The sequence below is a fragment of the Leptonychotes weddellii genome, chromosome 14 (genome assembly GCF_054177405.1).
Source record: "Leptonychotes weddellii isolate Sample4059 chromosome 14, ASM5417740v2, whole genome shotgun sequence".
Lineage (NCBI taxonomy): Eukaryota > Metazoa > Chordata > Mammalia > Carnivora > Phocidae > Leptonychotes > Leptonychotes weddellii.
In genome coordinates, this window is record NC_138382.1 from 47423667 (window position 1) to 47436359 (window position 12693).

Consider the following 12693-nt stretch of genomic DNA (forward strand, 5'->3'; position numbering starts at 1 on the left):
TGACCGCGGGCGCCCGCTCGGCCGCGCGCGCCCTCGCTCCCCTCCCCCTCCCGCCTTGTCTCCCCGCGCCTCCGCGGCCGCGCGCCACGACCCCCTCCCGGCCACTGCCCCCGCGCGCCCCCGCCTTGGCACGCTCCCGCGCCCGGCACGCGCGGACACACTCACTCTGCTCAGGCTTGTGAGCCCCCACTCCCACTCGACTCGCGCTCGCACACTCGCGCTCGCACGCACCCTCCCCCCGCTGGCACACTCGCCCGCACTGGCACGCGTGGCCCGCTCACATTCGCCCTTTCCCGGGAACGCCCTCCAGACGGCTGTGGCCCCTGTGCTTCACGCGCAGGCCCGACCGCGGGTCTCAAAAACGCGCGTGCACACGTACCCGCACCCACTCTGCCGGATCCCCTAGGGACGCTGGGCGCGCCCCCCCCCACTCTCCCCCTCCAGGTCGCTAATTCACACTCCCTCTCTCCCTCAGCCTTGGCCAGGTCTCTGCTGCTGAAAGCTTCCGCTTGTTCAGGCCCTGACTGCCTCGTACCGACACCCTGGCACACCCTGGGCCAATTCTGAGGGTCCTGCCGCCGGCATCTCTGTGGGAGGAGCACGAACCAGAGCCCCCGGGCCCCATTTTGGTTCCTGGAGGCCAGTCGTCTCCGCCCCTCCCCTATTCCTGCTGCTCCCAGCAATGACTACCCTCCCAGTCACAAACACATACGCTCCCCGGACCAGGATAACCAGGCTGGGAGCCCAGGCCCTCGTCTCCCACCAAGTCTCCGGTGACACCACCACAACTACCCTCGCCTTCCTTGCCCCGCGGGACCCATGGTCTGGGGAGAAACCTCCGCTGGGAAGAACAGGGTAGGGAGGGTACACCCTCTATGCCTGGATGGGCAGTCCCAGAATGCGGGGCACGCGCCACTTTGGCGCTGGAGGTTCACCCCTCGAGTTTTCCTTTCGCAGCCTGGGCCTCTGAGGGACCAGTGTGCTCACTTCACTTGCCCCCGGGCCTCCAGTCTGGCTACAGCATGGGGGATTAAGGTTAGACAACCCGACCAATTTCTGAAGCCACGCGAGAGCGCAACAGAAAGGTTGAATGCCAGAAGCGGAGAACGAGTGGCCCACCCCCATCTCCACCCCATGGATTTTTCACCTGACCTTTGGCCCATAATCCCTGCGCCTTGCCCCTCCTGGGAGCTGGTCCAGGGCTGGGGGCGGGGAGAGGGGTAGGAAATATCTTGCAGTTTCCTCACACCCTTCCCCAGTAGGCTGCCCAGAGCGCCCGGGCCCTTTCCCAAGAAGTGCCTCAGGGACTCCCGTTGCAGAGGAAAAACCTTCTTCCCGCCACTGTCGGGGCTTTTCACTTTCACTTCCGTGGCCTCAGAATCCCCTCAGTGCAACCGGTAGGGGTCAGCCGGGGCTGAGGCTCAGAGAGGGCCGGCTGGGGCTTAAAGACACACAGCGAAATAGTGGCGCCCAGCTGAGATCCCGTCCACCCACAGTAAGCGTCCCCTGTCTGGCCTCTCGGGCCCGCAGCCTCCAGACTCCCGAGCCACGGACGAGGACGAGATGGTGGGCACGGGGAACGAGTGGGGACGGTGCGACGAAACTGGGGGAGGGAGGGTGAGATCAGGAATTACCCCTCACCCGGCGCAGAAACTAGGCCTGGATGAGGTTGGGTGCTCAGGAGGCCCCGCTCCTCCTCGAGGGGCCGACGGGCGTCGAGATCGGCAGGTCATTGGTGGACCGACTTGACCTCCGGATCCTCTCCAGTGTCCCGGACACTGCCTCCTTCTGCCAGGTTGAGAGCAGTGGGGAGTTCCGCCCCGCACAACGTCCCCTCTCCACCTGGGAACTCGGGGGCTGCAGTAGCAGTGCCGAAGTCCGCGGGTGCCGGGGCAGGGTCTGCGCGGGGCAACCGGGATCCGGGAGCCGGACATGTCCGTGTGTCAGAGGATTAGCGAGGACAAGAGGCGCACGTCGGACCGGATCCCGGCATCCGTTGATCCTCAGCAACTTCCAGGCGCAGCACCCAGCGGCCGCTCCCGCTTCCCCGGTGCCGCAGCGACATCTGGCGGGCAGTGCGGCAGGCGCGTACCCCCTAAGGCTGTGGATCTGTCTCAGAGGCAGCGCCCACCTACGGAACAACCTCTGAGTGCGGCCCCTTCCCTTCTGCCGCCCTCCGAACCGATTCTGCCCCCAGGCGGGCTGGGGCAACAGATTACTCGTGGGTTTCCGCTCCTGCCGCTGTCAATGCCCTATCCGCCCAAGAGCTTATGAGCGTCCTAAACCTCCGCTGTTGGGCGCCTGGGTGGCTCAGTTGGTTAAGCGACTGCCTTCGGCTCAGGTCATGATCCTGGAGTCCCGGGATCGAGTCCCGCATCGGGCTCCTTGCTCAGCGAGGAGTCTGCTTCTCCCTCTGACCCTCCCCACCTCATGCTTTCTCTCTCTCTCAAATAAATAAATAAAATCTTTAAACCTCCGCTGTTGAACCCTCCCATACCCCAGGGCCGTGGGGGCAAAGCCAGGCTTCTTACTGGGGTTTAAAAGCCCTTGCAGGATCTGGCTGTGTCTCCTCTCAAGCTTTTTTAAATTTAATTTTGTTAATTTAATTTAATTTTAATTTTGTTATTATCTTAAAGATTTAATTTTTTTTTTTTAAGTAATCTCTACACCCAGGGTGGGGCTGGAACTCACAACCCTGAGATCAAGAGCCGCATGCTCTAGGGACCAGGTGCCCCCCCCCTCAAGCTTTATTAGGCACTGCGATCCCCAGCCGCCCTAGCTCTGCACCAGCCCCCTTCTCCGTCATGGTGCACTTATCCTTAAGATAACCCCACTTCACTGACACCCTCCCCCCCCCCAGTCCTACCCCATCTTCACCCCTCTTCAAGATCTGCCTCTCCCTTGAGGGGCAGCAGGATATAACTCCCTTGTTCGGAGCCCTCCTGCCCTGCAAGTAATGTAGATTCCAGATTTGATAACCCTGGAAGGCCTTGGGAAATTGAGGGAAGTTCTCCTTACTTTGAGTCCTTGGAGTTTTACACGGGCCATGAAAGAGGGCTCTATAGCAGGAATTTTGGCTCCACCCTCCTCCATCATAGCACATGACCTAACCTTGGACCACGCTGTGCCCCTTACTCCCAGGAATCAACTTTGCCATCCCAAGACTGGGTAGCAAGGACCCTTCCCCCCCAATTCCTACTGATGTGCCCGCAGGGAAGGAGAGTTTCCATTCCCACCTCCTGTGGTCTACCTTTTCTAGTGCTCCTTTGGGAAATGATGCTCTTCTAACCTGCCATACCATCAGGAAGCTCCACTGTGGGTCACAAACCTGGCTACCCAAAGTTACAAATACGAAGAGGCTCTCTGTCTTGCCTACAAATGCCAAACGCACCATCATGTCAAGTCGCATACTCAGTCTCAAAGAGTCAAATGTTTCTGTTCAACCTCACTATAGTCCACTGGGAGTCAGGGTCCTCTGCTTGGCAACTGGCAGCTAGAAGCCCTAGAAGGGCAGGACTCTCCAAATCACACACTTGTACGCATTCCCGCACACAGATCCAGCCACACACACAGCCATGCACTCAGTCACACCGAGTGTCACAGAGGCACACGCACATAGGCATGCACACTCTCAATCACACAAAGTCCCACACTGGGGTTTGGCGGTAGGGGCGGGCTCTGGGAGGCAGTTACGTAAAAGCCCTCATAGCTCCCCCCTCTCGCTCCCCCTCACCGCGCCCCCCCTGCTTCCTCTCGCAGTGCCAGCGCCCGGGGCGGCTTGGCCAGGGACCGGGAACAGCTCGGCCTCGCGGAGGCTCCAGGCGCCGAGAAACCCGATCCCTACACAGCCCCAGGCTGAGCCAGGGAGGGGGGCCCCTTGAGCACCCACACACACACACACTCAGGGTCCAGCCCGGCCCCCCAGGGAGGACTCACCCCTATTCTGGGACAGCACCTCGGGCCCACTTACAACACTCCTCCCGTGCTGCAGAGCCCTTTCTGGAATCCTGTTATTTGGACCCCTGCCTAAGTGTGCCCTGACCCTGCCAACCTTGGCACCAGAAAAGGGCAAAGATTCCCTAAAGGTAGAGACTAGGAGAGAGCTGCAACTCTAATGGGGAAACCTAAGTATTTAGCTACCTCCTCTTCCCTCCTCACTGGGGCCCGCCAAAGCCACTCTGATAGAAAGGGTGCTTTCAGTCCTGCTCCAGTTCCCCCTCAGAGTTGCTGCCTACTGATCCCAACGTATTCTAAATTATTTGGATAGGTCCAAAGCCTCCCCTCCCTCTCTTTGATATCCTTCCTTCCTCCTTAGTTGGAAGTTCTAACAGCAATCTAACCCCAGTTCCTCCTGTTTGGCTAAGAAGGAAGTTTGAAGGCAACCTGAGACATTGAGAATGAAATCCCTGAAAGGAGGAAGGATTAAGGCTCAGGAAACCCCTGAAAAGTCCAGAGTCTAAGAGGAGGGAAGAAAACGTCTTTATCTTCCCCCCCCCAATATAACCTCCACCCTACTCTGCAGCCCAGACTCTATTTTTCAAAAATAGCTTTTCAGTATTCGCCTGGGCTGCCCAGGCCCAGGCAGAAAGGGAATTTCCCTCTATGTTCTCTGCTAATGAACAAAACATTTCATGTTGAAATTCCTCCTCTGCCCCTAACCCGGTGTCTCTAGGGCCCCCCAGGCTGACCAGGGAGAGGGACCACTAGCAGTGGAGTAACAGTAGGGGGAAGCCTCCAGGGGGAGCATAATTTACATGGGGGAGCATCTTTTTTCATAAATAATTAGAATGGCTTTTTTTTTTTTTCACTTTTGGCTAAAATTACCCACTCCTGTGGCAGCTTCCCAGAAAGGGCGGCGGGAGGGCAGCCGGAGCTGTCCCAAGGCCCAGGACATGGCCCCCCTCCCCTGGGCGAGGAGCTTTCCCCAAGTTGTTTTCCTGGTCTCTTCCTCTTGGATGTTTTTTTGATTATTAATCACATTTTCCATCCACAGGCTCAGTCCAGACCCCCTCCCCCTGGGGTCAGGGCTGGACAGAGGGAGGAGAAACAGGCTCCAGAAGGATGAGTTGGGGACAAGATGGGCAGTGACCCCTGGTCTTGGCTGACCTGAAAGAGGCTGTCAGTGGTATGACACAGATCACACCCTCACCATCCTGGTACATAGTAGGACCTTAATCGATGCAAGTGGAGTGAATGAATGACCAGGTGTCCAGTTCTCACAGTGCCTCGCTGACACTGGAAGGCAAAGCCTCTACTATCAGTCCTCTTATGCTACAGACAGGGAAACAACTCAGAGAGGGGGAGTCACCTGACTAGAGTCACACAGCAAGTTAGTGCCAGAGCCAGAACAGGACCCCAGGAATGTTGATGGCCTCCCCTTCATAAGGCAGCCAATAAGTATATATTGAGCATCTACTATATGCCAGGCATTGATCTAAGTGATAGAACAGAGCAGTGAGCCAAACAAAAATCCCTGCCCTCTCAAGGATGTGGAGCAACTAGAAGTCCACACACTGCTGATATGTGTATAAGTTAGTACAACCACTTTGAAACATTGTTTGGCAGGACCTACTAAGCTGAACATACATATACCCTACTACCTCACAAAGAATGTTCATAGCAGTTTTATTCTTAATAGTTTCAAACTGGAAACAACCCAAATGAATGAACAGATTACGATGTAGTTACGGCAATAAAAAAGAACCAACTGTAGCTACTCGCAACAAAAAATGGATAAAGCTCACAGACAAAATGTCGAGCAAAGAAAAAAAAAAAAGAACCAGACACAAAAGGGGACATATTAAATGATTTCATTTATATGTAAAGCTCAAGAACAGGCAAACTCATTTATGGTGATACAAGTTGGAATTGCACTTACTTTTGTTGAGGGTGGGGTGGGGTGGGGGCGGTCCCAAGAGTTTAGACACATATGTCAAAATTTGAGCTGTACCCTTAAGGTTTGTGAACTTTACCGCTTACTTTTTGTCTAAGAAAAAAGTTTAAACACCCCCTGCCCTCATGGAACTCCCATTCTAGTCAAGGAAGATGGATACTAAACAAAATAGGTAGGTATACAATTTGTCCATGTGAGAGTGCTGTGTTTGACTCCACGGTCCCCTTAGGCAAGAGGTGACAGCCTAAATGTCACCTAAAAGAAGCCTAGGTTAAGCCCCTTTGTCTTCTCCCTTAGCGCCATAGTCTTTTTCCTTACGGTACTTTGTGTGATGTTGAACTACCTAGTTACTTGTGAGCTCCATAAAGGCAGCCCTGTGGCAGCTAGAGCTGGGTCTGGCATAGAACAGGTGCTCCTAACATTTGAACTAGATTTAAGGAAATATCGAATGAATGAATCAACGATGTAAGCAAGCAGGACAGCATTGACCTGGAGGAGTCAAGTCCCAGGGCACAGGGAAGGGAAACTACATGAATGGGTTACAGCCTCAAGGGGTGGGAAAGAGGGTTTGGTATCCAGTAAGGGATTAAGCAGAGACCCAGAAGACAGACTGAGACAGCCTGAGTGGCTCAGAGACCACATCCTGAAGTGCCTTTGATGCCAAGGCCACGCAGGCCTGGAAAGGCAGAAAGCAGGTGAGGAACATCACCAGATCCCTGAGGCTGCTGCTGTATGGGTTGGTGGGCAAGGCTAAGGCTGAAGGTGGGGCAGCCAGGTAAGAGGTGTTTGCCGTTACCTTAGGAGGGAGACCTCCAGCCCGACCTGGGGCAGGGCCATGAGGCTGAAGAGAGAACAGAGCTTTGAGGGAGGGAGAGTGGGCACTCAGATTCATCTCCATCTACTCCCATGACAGAGGAATCCCTGTATCACCCTATACACAGAGAACAGACCCTGGACACTTAGTCCAGTGGCTGCTCTTCTAAGGACCCTCCCCCCAGTGATCCTGGGGTCTGGGATAAGTTTGGAAAGAGCAGCAGATGGTCAGGGAGAGAGAAGAGGATCCAGAGGGGATCAGGGGGAGTGGGGAGAGGGACAAGAGAGGACAGAGAAACTAGGAATTAGGACACTAAGTGTGTTTGAAGACTGGAGCAGGGGCACAGACTTGCAAAATCACAGATGCAATTTTTCATTTTGTGTTGTAAAAATTTGCATGAAACTAACTCCCTGCTCAAAAGCACAAAGTCCCTCCTACCCTTCCACTCCAGTGGGTCTTGATCCCTTTCTCCCCCCGTTCTTCATGGAGGAGGCGTATGTCTTCAAAGGATTGTCTCCTTCCAGCGACAGCCCAGAGTCTGACTTTGATCCATGCCTGCTGTCGAGCTGCCTCCCTGATAACGGGGCTGGGATTTCCAAATAGGACTGAGGGCCACATGGCCCCAAGATTGGCTTCCTCCCTTCATCTCCCATAGCTCCATTTCCAGCCAGCCTGTGATTCCCTGGGGCAGGGGCAGAGGAAAGAAAAGAGGCCCCAACTTCTTCCTCAGAAACTCAATTGTAGGGTGCCTGGGTGGCTCAGTCGTTAAGCGTCTGCCTTCGGCTCAGGTCATGATCTCAGGGTCCTGGGATCGAGTCCCACATCGGGCTCCTTGCTCAGCCAGGAGCCTGCTTCTCCCTCTCCCATTCCCCCTGCTTGTGTTCCTGCTCTCGCTATCTCTCTCTCTGTCAAATAAATAAATAAAATCTTTAAAAAAAAAACCAAACTCAATTGTAGTGATTCAGAAGACAGAGAAAAATTAGAGATTTGAAGACTGAATGCCAGAAACACCAAGTCCCAGGGAAACAGACAGAAGCAGATGGGAGGGCACCTGGGTGGCTCAGTTGGTTAAGCGACCGCCTTCGGCTCAGGTCATGATCCTGGAGTCCCAGGATCGAGTCCCGCATCGGGCTCCCTGCTCAGCGGGGAGTCTGCTTCTCCCTCTCCCACTCCCCGTTTGTGTTCCCTCTCTCGCTGTGCCTTTCTCTCTCAAATAAATAAATAAAATCTTAAAAAAAAAAAAAAGAAGAAGCAGATGGGAGTCCAAGAGAGAAAATGGAATTAGGTTCAGTTCAACAGAAATGTGTTAGCACGTACTGTGTGCCAGACCCAGGGGGAACATCGTGACTCCCAGGGTCAAAAGCATAGGTGGCTCCCAGGTTTTGGCATAAGTGACTTGGGGGATGATAGTGCCATTCACTGAGCTGGAGAGAGCTGGGGCTTGAGGTGTCTCGTTGAAGGGTCTGTGGGTTGATGGCCAGCAGGGACAGCAATGGGGAGAACCCAGAAGGTGAGAGGGGGCCGCCTGGCTGGCGGTGTGCCGTCCCTGTTCAGCAGCTCCCAGTGCCCCCTGTAACTGGCTCTTGCAGGTTGTGTGGGTACTCATCAAAGTCTCAGACTGATCTGGGCACTCTGAGCAAGCTGGGAGATAACAGGATAGATCACAGAGCAGGGAGAGAAAAGGATGAAGGGGCGGGGGGAGGGGAGGAGCAGATTGAGGTGAAGCCCTAGGAACCATGATTGAGAACCAGAGAGGCTGGGGCACCTGGGCGGCTCAGTCGGTTGGGCCTCTGACTCTTGAATTCAGCTCCGGTCATGATGTCAGGTCCTGAGATCGAGCCCCACAGTCTCCCTCTGCCCCTCCCTCTGCATGGTGTGTGTGCACACACGCGCACTCGCTCTCTTAAATAAACAAACAAACGAATAAAATCTTTAAAAAACGAAACGAACAAACAAAAAACAGAGAGGGCAGGGAAGGTGTGGTTGCCCCAGAGACAGAAGGAAAGCCGGAGTCAGGGTTGTCACAGGACCAAAAAGGAGCTTGGTGAGGCCAAGAAAGAGCTCTGGGCTTTAGCAGCCAGGATTGGGCTGAGGTCACTGGGACCAAGCTGGTGTTAAGGAGCTGGCTGATGTAGACCCTCCACAGAAGCCTGTGAGCAGAGTGTAGGCCCCTCCTTCCCCAGCCTCCCTGCTGTCCCCAGAGCCCTGCTAGGTCTAGGGGCCTCTCTCAGCCAGACATCAGGAAGAAGAGGATGGAAAACTCCCTTGCCCCCAGACTCCTATCCCTGAGCCTCTAGTTTCTGGCATTCCCAGGAGGGTCCTCAGCATTCCTCAAGCTTGGGAGCCCTCAACAGCCAGGGAACCCCAGGGACCCTGGGGGTAATTGAAACCAGGGTTAAGACATTAGAAACCATAACGCCAACTCCCTGGCTCCCTCAGGATAGTTCCTGGTTTTCTTCTCAACCCTAACCTCCCTGCTGCTGACAGCTCAGCTCTCTGGGCCCCACCAGCTGGGCCATGACCCTCTTCCCCAAACCAACTAGAAGGGGCCTCCAACCAGAAGGCACCCGAAGCCAGCCCTTAGGGACCTCTTCTCTGTGCTTGGCTAGGCTAAGCCTCCATATTGAAGTGTCCCCAAATTCTAATCTTGATCCTTTATTGCAGAACATATCTTAGGGGATTGAAATTAGACAGTGGGAAGGGTTTCTCAATAGTGAAAGAGAAAGAGGTGGGAAATGTGGGGCAGGAGTGCCTCTCTACTAGTAGGCGCTTGGTAAATGTGTGGGGAAGAAAGAATGAATCTCAAAGCCTGGACCCCACCAAAGCAAGGCGTTGGCTGGGCCAGATCTGAATCAGGGGCAGGACAGGCTGCGCACCTGGCAGGAAGGAGTAAGGTCTGACAAGGAATTCTGTGGCCTGGAGTTCTCCTTCTAACTCTCTCCCTGCTCTGAGATCTCTGTTTCTCTCTCCCTCTATGTCTCTCTCTGTCACAGTCCTTGTCTCTGATAGAAAGAATGAGAAGCTGCATGCTTGTTGGCCTGTGGGAAGGCCCTCCCCTGCACAGCTGCCTGATGACTCCAGGATTCCCAGATTTCCCATGAGTGCTGGTGTGAGAATCTGTCCCCACCTCTGCCTTTATATCTGTCTCTTTTCTTGGCTCTTCAGTGAGACTGAAGAGTTTGAATACCTACTCCACTATTTACTGGCTTTGTGACCTCGGGGAAATGACTTCATGTCTCTGTGCTTCAATTACCTCAGGAGTGAAATGGGATCATAATAGTGCCTATTTCCTAGGACTGTTGTGAAGATTCAAATGTCAAGTGTTCAGCACTAGCCTGGTGGGCACCAGACCCCCCTTCATCTGCTGGCTTTGGCTTTCTCCCCATCAATGTCTTTATGTCTCCTCTATCTTCCTCCACCTCCCCGTATATACATCATCCTCTGTCTCTCCATCTTTCTCACTCTCCATATTTCCCCGATCCCTTTTTCTCTCCAATGTGTGGCTTTGCCAGAAGCCCCTCAGACAGCCCTGTTTGACCCTGCTCCAACCCTGTTGGCACAACCGGCCTAGGTGGGGTGGGGTGGGGTGTCCAGGGAGGTTTTTAATTCAAACATGGAATTCCTGACAGCAGGATCACGCCTGGGCCTGAACATGGGTGAATCACAGTCGGTGGGAAGAGTGATCATGTCTGTGTCCTTTCTGGTGAGACAAGAGAACTGGAAGCTCAGCTTGGCAGTCTCTTGGAGCAAGGTGGACTTGCCCTGACTTCTCTGACTGCCCCCACACCTGGGCCCAAGCCAGATCCCCCATGTCTAGTGCCTGCCTGGAGGTAAGGCAACCTGCCCAGAGCCCAGGACTGAAGGGGGAAGCCTTCCACCTCTACATAGGGTGGCTTACCTGCCCTCCAAACATTCTGGGCCACCCTCACCCTGAGTCCTGCCTCGTTTCCCATACCCCATCCCAAACCCGGTATGGAGACATACTGTCTCTAACTCTGTTTGTCTTTATCTCTGTGTCTCTGTTTCTCCTAACCTTGATCCATGACTTTTGCAGCTGCATATGCTTTACACCCCCAAATGAGCCCACCAGGGATAGGAAGCTATGGGGGTTGAAGAGTCTGTGTTCTTCCACCTGGACCAAAGAGCACCTTCTGGGGGCGGGGGGATGCAAAAAGTCCAGATGTTATTTCTCTATCACTGTGGATCTGTGAAGACAGAGGCACGGTGTAGAACAGATGCTCTGTAAATATAAACCCAATGACAGAGGGGCAAACAAAGGACCCTGAACAGGTAATTGGATGGTTAAGGCTGCAACAGACAGGAGCATGGACAGAGACTGTGGATAGGTTGCTGCTTGATTTTGTGGCTCAGCAAGGAGTCTTCTCTGGGGCCAGGACTGGTCTCAACTAGTCCTAGACACCCCCATACCTGGACCCCAGCCAGACCCCTCACATCAGCCCTTAGGCAGAGGGCCAGATGGGTGAACCACTAAGACTTACCTTTCAATTCCCTATTCTCTACACATCATTGCCTCAGGATGCCCACCAGATTCACGGAGAGAGGGATGAGACTACAGATCCAGAAAGAGAAACACTAGGCAGGGTCACACAGTAGGCAGAGGCTGGAACAGAAGCCCTGGTGTACTGGCAGCCAGCGTGGGCCTGTCACGGGGATCCTATGCCCACGCTCCCAGGGGCCGGACCTGAAACATGCAGGCAGCTGGGCCGTCAGGCAAGGACAGATGTGCAGCTTTCTTTCCTTCCCATCAGTCAGAGACAAGCATTGGAATAAGAAGTTCAGAGAGAGAGAAAATCAGAGTGAAAGAGAGGGGGGAGAACCTGGCAGAGAGACCAAGAAATAGACACAATTAGACGGAGTCAGACACAAAAATAGAGATGCAGAGAAAAAAAGATGTGAGTCAGAGACATGGAGACAGGGAGATGCAGAAGGAGGGAGAGCCATGCAATTTAAGACACAAAGATAGGGGAAGACATGAAGTCACAGAGAAACACTGTCTCAGAGTCATAGAGCAACAGTGACATGGAGTCAAAGATATGCAGACAGGGACAGACAGGAACTCAGCGACTGAGAGACAGAAAAAAAAAGGAGGGAGAAAGAGAGATGGAGACAGAAAGATCAAGAGGGGCAGAGAGACGGAGAGAGAGCAAGGAGACAAAGAGTAAGGCAAAGAAAATGATGAAAACTGCAGCAAAGGGAAAAGCAGGCGACAGAGGAGAGCCTCCTGGTCTCCAGTCTCTCCAGCCTGGCCTCCCCAGGGTTTGGGCCCCCCTTTGCTATTCTTTGGTTTCCATAGCAACAGGGAGGGCAGCACCAAATTTGCATATACATTTACATCCTTTCGGTCTGCATAATTCAACAGGTTTCCGTGCATATTCATGAGACTGTGAATGAAGGTGACTCTCCCAATCCCTGCTCAAAACCTGGCTGTGGTGTCCCCTGCTTGCAGTACACAGTCATGGCTCCAGGCCCAACTTCGAAGGTTAGCCAGACCCTGCTAACATTCCCCCTTGTTCCCCAAACACTCCCTTGTACTTTCCTACCTCCAGACCTTTCTTCAGGTGATGCCCCTCTGCCTGCCAGAGATGCCTGTCCCTCAACATCAGTCCTGTCAATGGTACACATGCATATGTATATACACATACGTGCACACTCACGCATGGGGGTGGGGGCATGGCAGGGAGTGACAGCCCTGGTGGAGGAGGCCCCTCAGTCACGCTTCTAGCTGTTGTTTCTGTCAAAGAAGGAGGTGGATGAAAGGATCACACTGAGGGAAGCTGGGATGTAGTGTGAGCTGAAGGCTGACGGATCTACCAAAAGAACGGGACGTAGGACACCATGGGCCTCACATGGAAACTGACAGAGACCCTGGTTCCAACCAGAATAACCAGGGGAGCTAAGATAGAGCCAAAAGGAGCCTCCAAAACAGAAGGGCTGAGGTGGCTTAAATGGTGGTGAAGAGAGCACA

General features: G+C 54.0%; 1 protein-coding gene across 2 annotated transcripts in view; it reads right to left on the bottom strand.

Moving 5' to 3' along the window:
* CNTFR (ciliary neurotrophic factor receptor) overlaps nt 1–184 on the bottom strand; it is a 37474-nt gene extending 37290 nt beyond the window's left edge. The window contains exon 1 of one of the 2 annotated variants that reach the window (XM_081803101.1): nt 166–184. The gene's annotated coding sequence lies outside the window, so the exon portion shown is untranslated. The remainder of the gene's footprint in view (nt 1–165) is intronic. The other variant, XM_081803099.1, reaches the window with a different exon arrangement.
* Between the last annotated feature and the right edge of the window lie 12509 nt (nt 185–12693).